Source organism: Biomphalaria glabrata, chromosome 14 (assembly GCF_947242115.1).
Source record: "Biomphalaria glabrata chromosome 14, xgBioGlab47.1, whole genome shotgun sequence".
Taxonomy (NCBI): Eukaryota; Metazoa; Mollusca; class Gastropoda; family Planorbidae; genus Biomphalaria; species Biomphalaria glabrata.
Window position 1 is genome coordinate 36,902,454 of NC_074724.1, and position 18,207 is coordinate 36,920,660.

General features: G+C 33.1%; 1 pseudogene; it reads left to right on the forward strand.

Annotated features, from left to right (window-relative positions):
• LOC129922751 (dynein axonemal heavy chain 6-like) overlaps nucleotides 1–18,207 on the forward strand; it is a 51,624-nt pseudogene that overhangs the window by 23,305 nt on the left and 10,112 nt on the right.

Consider the following 18,207-nt stretch of genomic DNA (forward strand, 5'->3'; position numbering starts at 1 on the left):
CAATAGATTTATAGGAAATATAAGAAAATATAAGATGGAGTTCATTTGCCCCTGAGTCCACCCAACTCTAATGGGTACCTGACTTTAGTTGTGGAATGTAAAGGCGGTTGGTCGTTGTTCTGGCCACATAACACCCTGCTTGTTAACTGTTGGCCATAGAAACAGATGACCTTAACATCATCTGCCCCATAGATAGCAAGGTCTGAAAGGGGAACTTTACTTTTACTTAGCTCGTGTCTCATGTTTACAGGAAGTATTCAATGAACAGCGTTTTGGATGTAATCTTTAAAATTAAAACAAAAGTTAGTTTATCTTGTAATATTTCTAAAAGTAATGAAGTCTATTCACATGTAAAATATTTCACATGTTCCTTCAGATTTGATGGTAATTTCATCCTAACCAAACCTCTCGCTGAACTGTAGGTTATGAATCTGGTACTATTGAGACCATCCGAACAACAGTCCAGTCAGCATATCACACTACCTGGCTGCCATCAATGAAACGATAAGGAAAAATCTTAGCATGAATAATATTATAATAAATGAAATGACCATAAATAGAATCATGATGAATCAACTAGTAATTAATAAGATTATTATAAATAAAATCAGCATAAGTGAAATTATAATTGAATTTGTCATGAATGAGCTTAAAAGGGATTGGAAGGATAGAACTTGCAGTTAAAAACTAAATTTTCAAAGTGATACCCAATATGTAGAGTTTTAGGCCAACATTCTGATTAAATAAAAATTACTTTTTAATCTTTTTTTTTCGTTGTCTTTTTTCAGGGTGGGCGTGTGTTGATTTGCTTGGGGGATAGCGATATAGACTATGATCGAAACTTCCGTTTTTATATGACCACCAAACTTTCTAATCCACATTACTTGCCAGAAGTCTGCATCAAAGTAACAGTTATCAATTTCACAGTCACCAAGAAAGGCCTTGAAGATCAACTTCTTAGGTTGAAAATTTCTTTTTCATCTGTTTTTTTTTTAGTTACATGCATTTTATTTTAGCTCTGGCTTAATATCCAAAGCATTCTTTCAAGACTAAATTAACCAGTCGAATTGTTAAAAAGATTTTTTAAAAAATAAGATTAATTAAACTAAATACATTACAATTTTTATTACCAAAATAAAACCTACATTTATGTAAATGTTGTTTTATTGTTTTGATTATGAAAATAGAAATAGAAATTTTTTTTTGGAATACAATCTGTTTTTAAATAGACTAATTTTCAACTAGGAACAGTAAAAATTTCAACTAGTTACATTTAAAAGGTCAGACATGAAAAGGTTGTTGTTTTTTTTTCTATTGGTTGTAGTGATGTTGTCAGTTTAGAGAGACCAGACTTGGAAGAACAAAGAAATGAACTCATCATGAGAATCAATGCTGATAAGAACCAGCTGAAATCTATTGAAGATAAAATTCTTAATTCTTAAGTTACTTTATGAATTGGAAGGAAATATATTGGACAATGAAGAACCTATCAATACATTGAATGATTCTAAGGCAAGTATCACATAGGCCTTGAAATGTGAGAGTTTCACATGTGTGAGTTTCACTTGTTTCCATTGGTAATGTGGGTGTTTATGACCATTAAAGCATCAATCAAATGTCCCAAGCACATCTTGAGGATCTCTCATTCCTTATATCTCTCGGCAGAAGTAACACAGCACTAAAATAATTTTTTTTATAATTCCGCTAGCAGAGTTTAATATGTAATAATGATCATATAATTATAATGTGATTTAGAAAACAAAGATGTAGAAGACTAGAAATCAAACAGAAAAAATACCATGATGTTTTATTAGACTTGGTTCAAGAAAAAACAATGTTCATAAAGTTAAACAAAATTCTAAGATTAAAATGGGTCTAACAATGTTACCAGAAAATTATATCATGAGGGTGTCTACCAATAAATTTTACTGCTATTGGGAAAAAATTGGTTTTAGTTGCCAATTTAAAGTAAAAACACCAAGTAACAGTGTAGATACACTTGTTGAAATAAGTTCAGATGTAAAATGTATAGCAGACATGTATTAACTAGTTTTTAATTCTGATCAACTTAAAGAAAAATATTATTGAATGGTTTCTTGACAGGTCACCTCAGCAGTTATCAAAGACTTACATTGAATTGTTTCTTGACAGGTCACCTCAGCAGTTATCAAAGACTTACATTGAATTGTTTCTTGACAGGTCACCTCAACAGTTATCAAACAAAGACTTGCTGAATCCGAGACAACAGAAGAAAAGATCAGTGTGGCCCGGGAGAAATATCGCTGTGTTGCTGAGAGGGGTTCGGTTATGTACTTTGTGGTGTCTGACATGGGGGAAGTAGATCCCATATATCAATTCTCTCTCAAGTATTTTAAACAGGTAAAGGAATGGATAAGCCAATAAAATCATCACATTAGTATGTGTAATTTACATTCCTAAACCAATAAGTATTGATCTTAGTACCCAAAGTTGGTCTCTTTCAAATTGTAGTGGGCCCATGCATAAATGTAAAATTTTTAACTTTACCCATATTTACTTCATATACATTTTGCAAGTATTTAAAAAGGATATTGTTATAAATGAACTTATTGATATGGGTAAGGTTAGATGTGCATATGACACGCTCACACAGGTGACAGAAGCCATCTACTGTTAGCATTAAACCAGGATGAGGGATGGCCCTTCAGGAACACTCTACTTGAAAATAGGTTGTGATGTGGTCATGTGATTTGTCTAAAAAAGGTCTGGGGACATTCTGTCATTTCCTAGAAGGCCTTCATTGGCCCTTTATAAAGAGAAGAGGTGGCAGAGTCAAGATAGTCTGGTAGAGTCCAGGCTCATTACCAATCTCTTTAAAAAAAATGTGTTTTAATGTTTTGAATTCTTACATTATTTTATTTCCCATTAATTCTGTGATTATAATTTTTAAATTGTCTGCAGTATATTGCAATTTGATAAAGAAACTGATGGGGCCTCCATACAGGATGACTAAATTTAGTTTTGTCATTCTAGATTCATTGTTTTAATCCTGTGCCCAAGAGTCTCTTGCTACCCCTTCTGTTTACTCTGTAATGCTATCCAAACACATTTTCTGTAATAGTATATAGCCTGGTGAGCCAATACACATAAAGCGATGAACAATCAAAATAAGCACTATATTTCTTATGGCCCTGAAGAATTCACATTAGTCTGAACACATTTGGATGAACCTATAATAAAAATCTGTCGTTGAAATCATTAATGTATACTGTGTACAGCTCTCTGTACTTTAGTTCCAGTGTTACTGAATTAGACTCAGATGGCAAGTCCAGTCACATTTATTGGGTTGGTTAGTTCTTAGCTTCATATCAGGATTTCCTGACCACAAACTCAAGAAGCTCTATTACTATCTTAAAAAGCTGAACACATGGACCAAATGAAGATCGTAAAATTAAGAGCAGATAGTTGCTATCTTTGCACCAAAAATGCAACAGCTTTTGTTGAACCTTATGATGATAATATTCATGAGGTCGAAATGCATTTTATTGATCAAGCCAGTTACCTGATGAAAAAACAACCACAAAAGTGCAAACATAAAAAAAAAACAAAAGCAGAAGATGCAGATTAAGGAGACGCCCACAAAAATTCAGACTTAACAAACAACCAGCAAGCTTGCAGACAAAAGAAACAAGCATGAAGATTAAGACAAGAAACAATTAGCAGAAAATGCAGACATAAGAAAAACACCTTGAAGATACAGACATAACGAACAACAGGCAGAAGATGCAGACATAAACCTTTAAATTCAAGAGTGTAAATTTGAGCCTCCAACTAGGAGCAATTAAGTGACTTGGCATCTTGCACACAAAAATTGTAGTGCTTGTGACAATAACAAAACAATAGTGCCTTGTGACAAAAATAAAGTTTTTTATTTCACTTTCTCTAGTGGGTATTCCCATTTTACATAATGATTTATCAATCTATGTAAGCAATGGACATAAAGTTTATACAATAACTGTTGGAAATAAAGAAAATGAACAAGATAACAATTATTTTGGTGTATGGTTAGTTTAGTTCTTTCCTTGTAAATCCTAGGCACAATTTGAACCGGAGGGGGTATGGGGTGAATGTTATGAAAATGATTTAATGTATCAGTTGTTGTTGTTATGTTAACGTGTGCTTGTAACTTTCCATAAGAATGTGTTCAGCAAATATTAGAGATGTGTGTTGTGTAGTCATTCAGTGTATTTCGACTCTATTGTATTATTATGTTCCTAACAGGAGGCAAGAGAAAAAAAGTGTTTTTCTTTACAATAACTGTTAAAGAATTTTAAAAAGGCTCATTTTATTAACAAGGATGTATTATATATTCAGCTTGACTTGGGCCTTTAGGTCTAGGTTTTACAATGTTATGAATGCAAGAAGCTTGTGAAAGTTTTTGCGTTTTAAAATTGTATAGATTATAACTGAGAAAGCATGATTTTTTTTATATCAAAAACTTTAGGTTCGAGCAAATCCTCCTCCGGAGCGCTTTCTCTACGCTGTCTTGGATCCCCCTGAATATAACGATGGTGATCTGCCTCTTCCAGATAGAGTTAATGGAAATTGGAATGATCGCCTGACAGCTTTTCAAAAATTAATGTTTGTTAAAGTTTTCCATGAGGAAAGGGTGAGTTTTCAATTAAAAGTTTTGTTGTGTGCCCAAGAAAGAGCATCACACTCACGTCTTACAAACCAGTACATAGACCTACTATTCTAACTGTGAAACTGGCAAAGGGGATCAAAGGATTTTGGGCCATAGCCTTAAGTTTTCTTACCATGGTCATAGTTTAAATATTAGATCTATGTTCTGCGGCACAGGTTCTCTGTAAAATCACATCACATCTTAGATTCCTGGGTTAGGGCTGTCAAATGGATAATCTAGATCTATGGCCTGCTAACCAAACTCCTTCCCAGTTAAAGGCTCATTCTGGCTTTTTACAATATGATGAATTAAAAACATTGCTTACACTCACAATGTTCAAATGTTTAAAAGGAGTTGATATTCTCTGTAACATGAATTAATTTAATGTTGAGGTAGAAAGACTAATTGAATAGATCTAGATCTAGATTAATCTAAATTGATACCAGGGTTATCCTTCAATGCTAATAGATATCTTGGGGCTATTGAGATTGTTGATCCATTGAAAATGATAGAAAAAAGTTGCAGTTAGGATCAAAATAATCTTCTAACTATAAAGCACTGTGTGTAAATTATTTTCAACGAAGATATTTTTCTTGGGTTTTATGTGAATAAAAATTAATTATATCCTTTTTGGATTTATTGTTAACTTTTATATTATGTCAATTCTGTTTTTATCCTAGACAACATTTGCAGTGACAGAGTTTGTTTCTGAATGTTTAGGGAAACAATTTGTTGAAAGTCCTCCTGTCACATTGCCAGAACTCTATGAAAGTATGTCTAAGACTACTCCACTGGTCTTCGTTCTTTCTCCAGGATCAGATCCAATGACATCATTTCTATGTTTAGCCAAAGATATGGGAGTTCATGAAAAGTAAATGCAGACATTTTTTCAATAAATATATTCATTAAATTATTTTTCTACCATAAATGTCTTCTTTAACTTAAGCTAAATTCTATGGGAATTTAAATATGATTGTTATGGAAAAGAGAAACATAAAGCTTACATGGAGAAACTGCTGCTATTTTTGTGACATCTTTTTTGTCTGGTGTCAGTCTGTTGCCCTTTCATATCAGTTAGTTACTTCTTGAAAATTAAGTTTTAACCAAAACAATTAGCTTCTTTTCAACATAGGGAACTAGATTTCTTTGTAACACTAGCTTTTAATACAAGTAGATCTACATCATCTCATTCACAAAGTCAAGGCTCTAACTCTAGTTAGACTGAGAGTTTCTTATTACAGTGTTCCCCCTGCTTCCTCATTTTCCAAGAGTTTCTGTAATCTCCTCAAATTTACCCATATGACTGAAACAGCTCAGCTTTGTCTTTTCACATTATAGACTTGAGAAGTTCCTCCTTTTTTTGTCATCCAGAGTGTTGACTTGTAAGAGTAAAAACCCAGCATTTTTCTGTAGCATTTATTTGAATTTTTTCTTTCTGTGTTCAGTATCCAACTTACACAACCATGTGGGGGTTCAGAGACCACTAGGGAAGAATGCAGTTTTAATTTTGTTGGAAGCTGTTACTTTTCCAGATTCTCTAGATTGCTTATGACAACAACTGCCAAGCTTAAAAGGGTTTTTATTTCTTATTGATTTGAAGTCCATCTCTTCCAATGTTTGACCATAGGTATTTAAATGAGTCAACTTCTTCTAATGTTAGTTCGTTCGACTGTACTGCAACATCCTCAACATCTCATTATATCTCCAGCACAAACTAGTATTTTGAATTTATCAGCACTGATTTCCATGCAGACTGCTCTAGTATACAGTTTTGAAGTAATATCTTGTACCTGGTCTGAAATTTCCCCAATGAGGTCTATATCCTCTTCAAACCCGAGATGGACAAAGGCTGCCCATATGGTCAAGTAGGAGTAAATCCTTCTTGAGTTTCCATCATAATATGCTTCAGAAATATGTTAATAAGAGCTGGAGAGAGAATGCATCCTTACCTCACTCCAATGGATGTCCTAAAACTTTCTCCAACTTTGTTGTTCAGAAGTATTGAGCTGTTTACCTTAAGGTGTAGGGCTTCGATATTATTGATAATGTTTTTATCCAAGCTGAACTCCCCCATCACTTACCACATACCATGATGCCAAAACCAGTCAAACGTTGTTTTTTTTTAAATCTGTGAAGTCGTGTACCAGTTTATTTAGCTGTTAAAGACATTTTCTCCTTTAACAGTCTAATGTTAAATATATGTTCAAGAATGCTTCTACCTTTGCAAAGGACCTCCTCAACTTTTGAGTCTGTTGAAATTATTTTCAGCATTATTTTGCTTGGATAACTATTAGACTTTATCGTTCTATAGTTTGTTTGTTTTTTTATTGTCTCAAGTTTTCTTTCTGGAGCAGTGGAATAAAAAAAATTTGGTTCTATTCTTGTGGCAATATTTTTTTTAATCCCATATTTTCTGGCAGATAGTCCTAGTTATATTTGAGCCATTGTATTTTGAAAGTTCTTTGGTATGTTATCCCTCTGATGATATGATAAAATACCATCAGAAGGCTAGAAGTGCTAATTATTTGAAACCTATAAATTTTTTATGTGTTTTATCTTTATACAGTATAATTATATATTTAATAAATTCTTTGTATAACTTTTAATTTGGAGCAAGCTGGCTGAGGGAAATTTAATTATTATGTTCTTATTAGAGTTAACAAAAGACATGACATTTCCTAAATTTTATTTATGTATAATTAATTATTGCTTAATTACATGGTGGTTGTTTTTTTTATTAACTCCTATTCACATTTAGAAAGTAATTTGTAGGTTTGATTCCTTATTTTAACTATTCACTTATAGTGTAAAATCAATTTCACTTGGCCAAGGTCAAGGTCCAGTGGCAGATAAAATGATCAAGAATGCAACCAAATTTGGTGAATGGGTTTTTTTACAGGTAAGGAACAGAAGCTAGCATTTTTTTTTTCTTAGACCTTTCCAATCGTCATTTTCAAAAAGTATATAGGTAACTGTTATATTATAATCTCTCCTAGCCATTGACTAAACAGAAATCAATGTTTATTATTTTTGAATAAACATAGATTTTTTTTTTCCCAGATTTATAAATATATTAATTAAAAATTTGATTGTATTATTTTTAAAAGACTTAACATTTTTTGCGTTAAAAAGTTATTTAAACCAAAACATTTAGTTTAAATTTAACTTATTAAATTCTTTTTAGAATTGCCATTTAGCTGCTTCATAGATGAATGCCATGGAAGACATTATTAAAAATATCCAGGAGACCAGTTCACTTTTACACAGCAACTTTAGACTCTATCTGTCTTCAATGCCTGCCAAACATTTCCCTGTCAGTGTTCTTCAGAATAGTGTCAAAGTCACTAATGGGCCACCTAAGGGCATTAGAGCCAATCTAAGAAGGGCATTCATAGATATGTCAACTTCATTTTTTGAAGACCACCGTAAGACTTTTTTGTTTTTTGTTAGAAAATTGTTTAATAATTAACAATAAATTCCAACACTATGATAGTATTGAGAGATGATAATGTAGTCCTCTGTGTTAATAGTAATAATGTTATTTACACTATGTATTGTGTATGGATTATTATAGTGTTGGTTTAATCCTGTGCACTCCCGGGGAGCATAGGGCCACACCTCTCCACCGAACTCGGTTCTGAGCAGCTTTCTTTATCTGCTGCCATGTCATTCCAGTACCCTCAGCTTCACTGATAACTGACCTCTTCCAGGTTTGCTTGGGTCTGCCCACTTTCCTCTTTCCTTGTGGGTTCCAGTGCCTGCCTTGCAACATTGGTAGCTGGTTTTCGTATGGGGTGTCCTATCCAGCTCCATTTTCTTTTTGTGATGTCTTGGGCTATGGGCTTTTGTCTAGTTCTCGCCCACAAATCGATAGTAGTTATCTTTTCTGGCCACCTAGTTCCTAATATGCGGCGTAGGCATCTGTTAACAAAGATCTGGAGCTTTTCCATACTTGTTATATTTGTTATTATAGTGTAGGTTGATTTATTTTTTAATTTAAAAATGACAAAAAAAAGATATTTTAAAGATTAGTAATAATAATGACTGACTTAACTTGTCTTATTGTTTCTATATAAATTAAACATTTTTTATAACAGCTCTGGGAATGGACTGGAGGAAGATCATTTTTGGCATTTGTTTTTTTCATGCTGTTATTCTTGAGAGGAAAAAATTAGGCTGGAATATTACAGTAAGAGTCATGTTAAGACTGTAGAACTGGAATATTACAGTTAGAGTGTAGAACCATAATATTACAGTAAGAGTAATGTTAAGACTAGAACTGGAATATTATCTATTAGTGTAAGGACCCATTCAATTTTTTATTTTTTAATAGGTATTATTAAAGCTATTACATAACAGACATAAACTCAAGTGTTAAAATGACCCATTAATCTAAAAAAAAAAGTTTTGAACACATAGGTCTTAATGTTCTTCTTGGAATGTAGTAGTGAAGCAAGCTGTTTGTCTGAGATCAATGGGGAGTGAGTTCGAAACCTTTAGACAAGCACTGAAAAGGCCCACAAACTGTAACTTTTGAGTGAGAAACATGTCACATTGAGTCCATGGACTGCAGGGCTCTCTGAGGGACATATGGAGTGATCAGTTCTCTCTAGTAAAAGGGCGTTCTTAGTTTTGTAGTCGATTCTTGCATTTTTAGGAAGCCAATGGAGTGTACACAAGAGAGCTGTAGCAGAATCACTTCTTGTTTTTCATAGGACGATTCGTGCAGCATTGTCCTGAATTTGCTCTAGCTCAGCGGTTCTCAACCTTTTAAGGTCGGAGACCCCTTTTAGAATCCCCCTAACAGCAATAGAAGAATAGAAAAAAAACAATCTATATTTTCGATGGTCTTAGGCGACCCCTGGCAAATTGTCAATCGACCCCCAAGGGGGTCGCGACCCACAGGTTGAGAACCCCTGCTCTAGCTGAATGATGGTGTTGTCCTGTATACCTACCTGCTATCATGAGGATTGCAGTAGTCAAGGCAGGAGAGTATGAATATCACAGCTAACTTTTTTTGTTGACTCTGTTGTCAAATATGGTCAGATCTGGTCTAATCTGCCCAGCTGCAGATAGAGATCTTTGCAGAGCTAACTTATGTGTGGGTCAGAAGAGAAGAGTTGAGGCAGAGAAAACTCATATTAGCTTCATTTAAAGAACTAAGCCACGAGCTAGCACCAGTGCTCAAAATACTTTTTTCAGGCAACACTTAATCAGGGTAGGGTACCTAAGATTGCAAACTAAGTGGATAAAAGAAACCTGGCAGTTCATGATGAATAGGGAATCTATACTCTCTACATTTGTCATGTAGTTTTCTTAATTGCTTTTGTCCTCTCTTTATTCATATTATTGCCATTACCACCTCCAGCAAAGAAAACCTTACAATCTGAACAAGGAATAGAAAAGCAATCTCAGCAACATGTGTCATGAAGTTATTTTAAAAAAATAAAAAGTTATTTATGTTAAAAAATAGATGGAAAAAAAACAACAGTGAGGCCCTAAAGAAAAAGCTTAAGAATTGTGTTGTTGTTTTTTCAGTGTTTCTATTGTTATTATTAGAACTTAATGTTTGTTTTTATTCCAAAAGAATCAACTTGTTTATTAAGGCTTGTCCCATTAAATTAATTATGACATGAAGCTGATATAAAATAATAAATTGACGAGAGTTGGCCTTAATTAATGCTAATTAGGCATGGGGCATCTGACTGTGTTAAGATTATTAAATTTCATTTAGTGCTGGATATTCGAAACTAAAAACTTTTCTCTAGTTACTAGGAAAAAATTTAGTTAAACATTTATAATTGTCTAACAACCTTTTTTTTTTTCGAGAAAATTCATCTACCTGGTATATTGAAAATACATTTTTTGACCTTTCCTTATAACAATTGTGAAAGACTATACCAGTATAGAGTCAGAATTAATTGAAGCTGGATGATTACTTACATAATATTGTTATTAAATCTTATTTGGATAAAAGATTCCTGGCAGACATTAATCAACTGGTAAAGGAAGTTATGTATTAGAAAAATGTATTCTCTGTGCTGTGTAGAAAAAAAAGAGATAAAGAGATAATCAATGTTTGAAAGTAATGAGAGGCTGTATTATGAGAGCAGCTACTATGATATATTGTAGACTAGATTTGTTCAATTTAAAATGGAAAATGCAATTAGGGAAGAAAAAATGTGTTTTTGTTCAGTGCAGACCATCCTGGCAATGCAAGCTCTAAAATGAATTGGTGGCTCATGAATATTAAAAAAAAAAAAAAAAAAAGATAATGCTCAACACACACACAAATATAATAAACACACATATAAAGTATAAATATTTCTTTTATTTTTTAAAAAAGAAAATGTTCAGCATCAAAACATGCAGCAATATGGACCTGTTAATTAAACAACTAATAAATCATAATGAACCTAACACAGTTAACAATAATGATATTGTTGTGTCTCTCTCCTTTGTTTCTTGATTGAAATCAAAACAGCTACCACCAATTGCGAGAATGTGGCAACTCAGATTCTAAATAGAGTGATACTTTATTGAGTCTAATGTATTACATGCCAAATAGTGTACTTTATTGAGTCTGATGTATTACATGCCAAATAGTGTACTTTATTAAGTCTGATGTATTACATGCCAAATAGTGTAATTTATTGAGTCTGATGTATTACATGCCAAATAGTGTACTTTATTGAGTCTGATGTATTACATGCCAAATAGTGTACTTTATTGAGTCTGATGTATCACATGCCAAATAGTGTACTTTATTGAGTCTGATGTATTACATGCCAAATAGTGTACTTTATTGAGTCTGATGTATCACATGCCAAATAGTGTACTTTATTAAGTCTGATGTATTACATGCCAAATAGTGTACTTTATTAAGTCTGATGTATTACATGCCAAATAGTGTAATTTATTGAGTCTGATGTATTACATGCCAAATAGTGTACTTTATTGAGTCTGATGTATTACATGCCAAATAGTGTACTTTATTAAGTCTGATGTATTACATGCCAAATAGTGTACTTTATTAAGTCTGATGTATTACATGCCAAATAGTGTACTTTATTAAGTCTGATGTATTACATGCCAAATAGTGTACTTTATTGAGTCTGATGTATTACATGCCAAATAGTGTACTATTGGCAACACACAATTTCTAATTGAATAACTGTTGTACTGTTCTGATCTTGTACTGGACTCCACTGTGCTAGACTGTCTTGACTCTGCAACTCTCTCTCTTTCTTTATATAGGGTTTCTGAATGTCACTAGTCCTCTCTGGATGATAATTTCTTCACTTTCCTAAAGTAATTCATTTCAAAATATTATCTTTTTAGAAAAAAAAATGTATGTATACAGTTTTTCTTATAAATAAGTCGTATCTATTTTTATTTTAGTACGCTTTTAGTGATAGTGATAGAGAGTGTGCATTGCTCAACATGGAAATGTTTTGTAAAGATGGTTACATCCCTTGGGAGACACTGATCTATATAACAGGAGAGGTAGAGAATTGTGTGTATTGTCATTTGCGCATGAGATATAAATATTTTAGTTTCTTTCTAAAACACTAAGCCAAAAATATTTATCTCTTGACTTTTCATGACTTTGTTATAAACGTGTAATTAAAAAGAAAAATTTTAAAGGAAATTATTGTAATAGTCTGAGACAACTTAATTAATAATTTTGGAATTGACCAGACATGTATACCCACTTCATGTGGAGCGAAAATGACAAAACAGTGCACATTATATCATATATTCTATATGGATTTTGCTCAGCAGCTAGACATGCAATATCCGGCTTTGAGACCAAGCTGGATTAAAGGAGTAACAGAAGTGGGCTAAATTGAGTCAAGAGAGAAAAGTATCATTTTGTCATCAGACCACAGATGGCTCACATTGAATTATTATCACATTTCTGAAAAGGCAATTGTGCATTTTAACATTTTCAAACTACATACATCCATAAAAGACTTCATACATTAATCTATATTCGTTAATTTTCAAATTTTAGGTTAACATTTATGAATGATTATTTTTTTGTACAGTATAATACACAATTAGTTGAATGATTTAAAACTTCTTTTATCACCACAGATTACCTATGGTGGTCGAGTCACAGATGCCCAAGATCAAAGATGTCTAAGGACAATTTAAAGTTTTTTTTTCAGACCTGAAACCTTAAAACCAAAATATAAATACTCGGAATCAGGTAATTGTATGTTCAATATAAAGTACATTCTAAAGGAAGTCCTATTCATTTATTTGCGGCAGATGTTGATGTTTATTAGCAGGTTTCAAACTAGGACTAAAATAAATTGAGGATCTGTTTCCTTTTTTTCTTTTTATACACCATATCTGTGATCTAACCTTTGAAAGTAGCATCTTCGTCTTCGTACAAGTATTACTTCATTCAGCACACACACACATACACACATTGTCCTTAACACTGATCAACATATTTTGATGTAAAATACAAATATTCAAAATTGATTTCTCATCAGTAAGTTTGTATAATGTTCTACTAATAATTTGTAAAAGATTAAGATGCTGGTATAGTCAATAGCTAATGGCACATCAACATTATTTAGATCTCTATTGATTGTAGAGAAGCTGCAGGGTTTAGAAGCGTTGACAACTGATCAAAAAGTTTGTATTGCTATTAAGATCAATGTCATAGAGAGGGGTGTAACATGCACTTTAAAATAGTTGCATGGAGTGATCAAAGCAAAATTCCTTTTCAAAAATATGCAAACAAAAAACATACATAAATTATAACCAGTTACAGAATTGAAGTATGAGCCTAATCAAAATTGATATAACAAATTAGAATAAATCCATTCTAATCTGACTTCAGAATCCTATGCAACTTGAGCAAAGATTTAACATAGTGAAAGTAGATTTGATTAAGACTGTTTTAGTCTGTCAGGGTGAGGAACTTTTTAGCTCGTGATACATTGTTTATTTTACTATTCCTCTTATCAGCTGGCAAAAGGGTAAAAAAAAAAAAAAAAAACTTGGATGGACACAGATCTTGAAAACTGCTCTAACAATTTTCTTAGAAATTTACAGTTTAAGTATAACTAGCTAATTGGCCGCACTTGAAAACTCTGGTTTGACCATTATAATTTTTCAAAATATAAATTTCTTACAATTAACTTTGGTCTGGAGGTCCAGATAATCTATATATTGAATACACATACATCAGCAAATATTCCTGCATGTATTCATCAACAAGTTCAATAAATACATGAACTTTTTCAAGAACATTTTACATCTTTGAAACTTTTATTACTTGTATTAATATCTAGATCCAGTATTCTAGTCTAGGCTACCCTTTTTTTTAATATTGCCATGTCTGCATCTGTATCATCTAATTAGAATTTTATATATTCTGACTAGATTTATACATGCCCTTAACCTTGATTTATTTCAGGTATGGGGGAGAGGGAATTGTTCTTTTGTTTAAAATGTATTATTCATTAGTAATTAAAAGCAAAGTAATTGCTTACCAAAAGTCATCAGCCTCATAAGAAATAATGTCTTTGAGAAAAAAAAGTTATGTTGTTTTGTATTAAATACAATGGGCCATGGAAGGTAATTTTTTAAATTTAATCTATTTTTAATCTAAGGTATTTATTATCCACCTCTTGTCAAGACATTGGCTACTGTCAAGGCTTACATAGAATCTCTACCACTTATAGATGAGCCAGAAATCTTTGGGCTCCATGAGAATGCAAACATAGCCTTTCAGTTGAATGAAACCAATGCTTTACTTGGTAAGTCTGTGTTTGTTTTGGTAATGGTTGTATAGAAACAAAAACAGTTGCAATTGACTGCTATATACACTTACACTGGTTTTGTTTTGAAATACTTTAGTTAAGAATATGATTCATTGTCATATAATAAATTGTCATATAATCTTTTTTACACTGCTTTATTATGGCTTACAACATTGTAGCCATCAGTGAGTCTTATGCTCTATGGACAGACTCCTTTGCCACTTTTCTCCCTAAAAAGATACAGATTGTGGGTCGTTTAGAACTTGCTTTTTGTTGATCTCAGGAGAACCACATTTGATAATGTTCAAGAAGAACATTCAAACCAGTTCGAAACTCTTGCTTTATATATCTGTTTTGTTCACCTATTACCTTGAGCCTACTGTTTTGTTAGCAGCACTAATAAATCAATTGATTCTTCTTATTCAAATAAATCAACAAAAAAGGGTGAGATGTTTGGAATTTAAGACAAAAATTTATGTTCATGCAGAACTAAAGGAGTAAAACAAATTTTTATCTAGCTACAATACTTGATATTCAACCGAGAATCGTAGCAGCTGATGGTGGGATGTCTAATCATGATATTATTTATGAACTTGCTGAGGCTGTCCTGGATCAATTGATTGACAAACTGGATATTGAAAGAGCGAATCCCAATATGTTTACAGTACGTACCAATATTATTAGTTCCAAGTAAAAATGGTAGTTTTTAAATCTTAGTACTTACTTTACTTAGAGTCCATCACCCCTATTGAAGTATGGGCCACCAGCAATGGATTTCCATATTCCTTTATCCTGGGCCATCCTTTTAATTCTTAGTACTTACTTTACTTACAGTCCATCACCCCTATTGAAGTATGGGCCACCAGCAATGGATTTCCATATTCCCATTTATTGGGCCATCCTTTTAATTCTTAGTACTTACTTTACTTACAGTCCATCACCCCTATTGAAGTATGGGCCACCAGCAATGGATTTCCATATTCCCATTTATTGGGCCATCCTTTTAATTCTTAGTACTTACTTTACTTACAGTCCATCACCCCTATTGAAGTATGGGCCACCAGCAATGGATTTCCATATTCCCATTTATTGGGCCATCCTTTTAATTCTTAGTACTTACTTTACTTACAGTCCATCACCCCTATTGAAGTATGGGCCACCAGCAATGGATTTCCATATTCCCATTTATTGGGCCATCCTTTTAATTATTAGTAGGCCTTTCTGTTTCTAATATTGTTAGTGATCCTATCATTCCATAATTCCTAGTATTACATGATAGTCTTTTAGTTCTTGTGATGCTTTAGTGTCTAGCTTTATATAGTAGTAGTTCTTAGTTTTTTATCATGCAATACCTAACATAATAGATTGCTCTCTTGGCATGCAATAATACCTGACAGTAGATTGCTCTCTTAGCATGCAATAATACCTAACAGTAGATTGCTCTCTTGGCATGCAATAATACCTAACAGTAGATTGCTCTCTTAGCATGCAATAATACCTAACATAATAGATTGCTCTCTTGGCATGCAATAATACCTAACAGTAGATGCTCTCTTATCATGCAATACCTAACAGTAGATTGCTCTCTTAGCATGCAATAATACCTAACAGTAGATTGCTCTCTTAGCATGCAATAATACCTAACAGTAGATTGCTCTCTTAGCATACAATAATACCTAACAGTAGATTGCTCTCTTAGCATGCAATAATACCTAACAGTAGATTGCTCTCTTAGCATGCAATAATACCTAACATAACAGAATGCTCTCTTGGCATGCAATAATACCTAACATAATAGAATGCTGAATGTGAAAACTACTACATTATTAAAAGCTTCTTATTTAAAGAAAAACAACATAATAGTGCATACAATATTTTTTAAAATATCAAAAACCATGTTGTTGTTTTTTTCAATAATATTAGATATGCTTAGTAGTAATTGACAAATTGATTGCGAAATATTGTTTCTTTATCCACTAGCCTGACGCCAAAGGTCGCATAAACTCTTTAACCATAGTGTTGATGCAAGAAACTGAAAGATTCAATAAACTGCTTATAATAATCAAGGTACATGTTAATAAGATTTAAATATAGAATAATTAATGAGTATGTTTTATATTATAGTATACAAAGACCTTACTGATATTATAAAAGGTTTAATGTAAATGAAATCTGAAGTCTAGATTTATTTAACGAATAGTTCACGAGGCGAATTACAAGAAGATTGCTTATGATATGATATTGACACAGAATAAGTTCCCCTTTCAACTTTGCAATATTTATGGCATATGATGTCAAGGTCATCTATTTTGCTGGCCAAGGTTAACAAGCAGGGTATCATGTGGCTAGCACAATGACCTACCGCCTTTACTTTCCCCAACTTAAGTCAGAATTTGGATTAGAATTAAATTAAAATTAGAATTTGGTGGACTCAGGGGCGTCCTAAAATCACAAAGCCAAGCACTTAACCACTCAGCCACAGCGCCCTCAATATCTCATGTAGTGAAATCAAAAATTCTTAACTGGCCGTTTCTTGTAAAAGCAAGTTGGTAGCTCCATTCAATTTTCTAGGCTTTCAATGCATTCAACAACTTGAAAAAATTATTCTGGAATCCTTGATACACTACAATGAATCTCCACCCTGGGATGAAAGCCCTCTTCCTACTATAAGGGACCATATTGAAAACATAAAAAGAAAATCTGACTACAGACCAACAGAGCTCAAGGAAATAGTGAATTGTTTTCTACAAACCAATTATCCTAGCAATCAGTGGATCAGAGTTTACAGGGACAGCTCATCCCATAAAGCTACCACAAATGGAGGAGCTGGAATACTCATTGAATGGCCAGATGGAGGAAAACTAGAAAAATCCATTGCCACTGGAGAGCTCTCTGACAGTCACAGAGCAGAAAGGGGAGCACTAGCACTAGCTGCTACCATGCTAGCAAATCATCCACACAGTTCCCCACACAGTCAGATTGTCTTTCTAACTGATGCGAAAACAACCCTCCAAAGCTTGCAAAACTCTGATTCCTCTTGTATTAAAAACCTCAGAACAGCACTTACAAAGCTCAACAACAACAGCAAAAAAACTGTTATTCAATGGATACCAGAATAGAAAATACCCAGCAATAACTGTTGGAATTCTCGTGATAATGGTGAAATGATAGTAAGTCAGAGCTTCATTTTAAGAGATAATTTGGTCAAGTTTTTTAAAATTTATTTTTACTCCTTTAGACATCATTAGAACAACTGAAAAAAGCCATCAAAGGTTTCATAGTGATGAGTGAGGAATTGGAGAATGTATACAATGCTTTTTTAAATAACCATGTAAGTAATTTATTGTTTACATTTAGAATGAACGTAGATCTATCTGTTAAATTTTAGTTTTATTTTTCCCGAAAAACTTCACACATTTTATTGGAAGCTTCAACTTAAAGTCAGCTTCTCTTATACAAATTTAGTTCAAAAAGAAGATAATAATTCCAACCTGAATTCATCCTGTTACTCACTGGCTCATGTGAAACCTTTACCTTTTACCTTTACCTATCCCTTAGTCTGTTGGACTGTTGGGGCACCAGGGAAGATTTGTCGACCGTCTTTCTCCATTCCTCCCTTTTTTTTGCCTTGTTTAGAACCTCTCTCAATGGCAGGCCCGTCCATTCTTTAATGTTGTCCTCCCATCGCTTTTTCTGTCTGCCTCTTCTTCTTTTCCCTGGGTTGTTCCCTGAAGGAAGGTCTTTGCGAGCCCCGTAGAT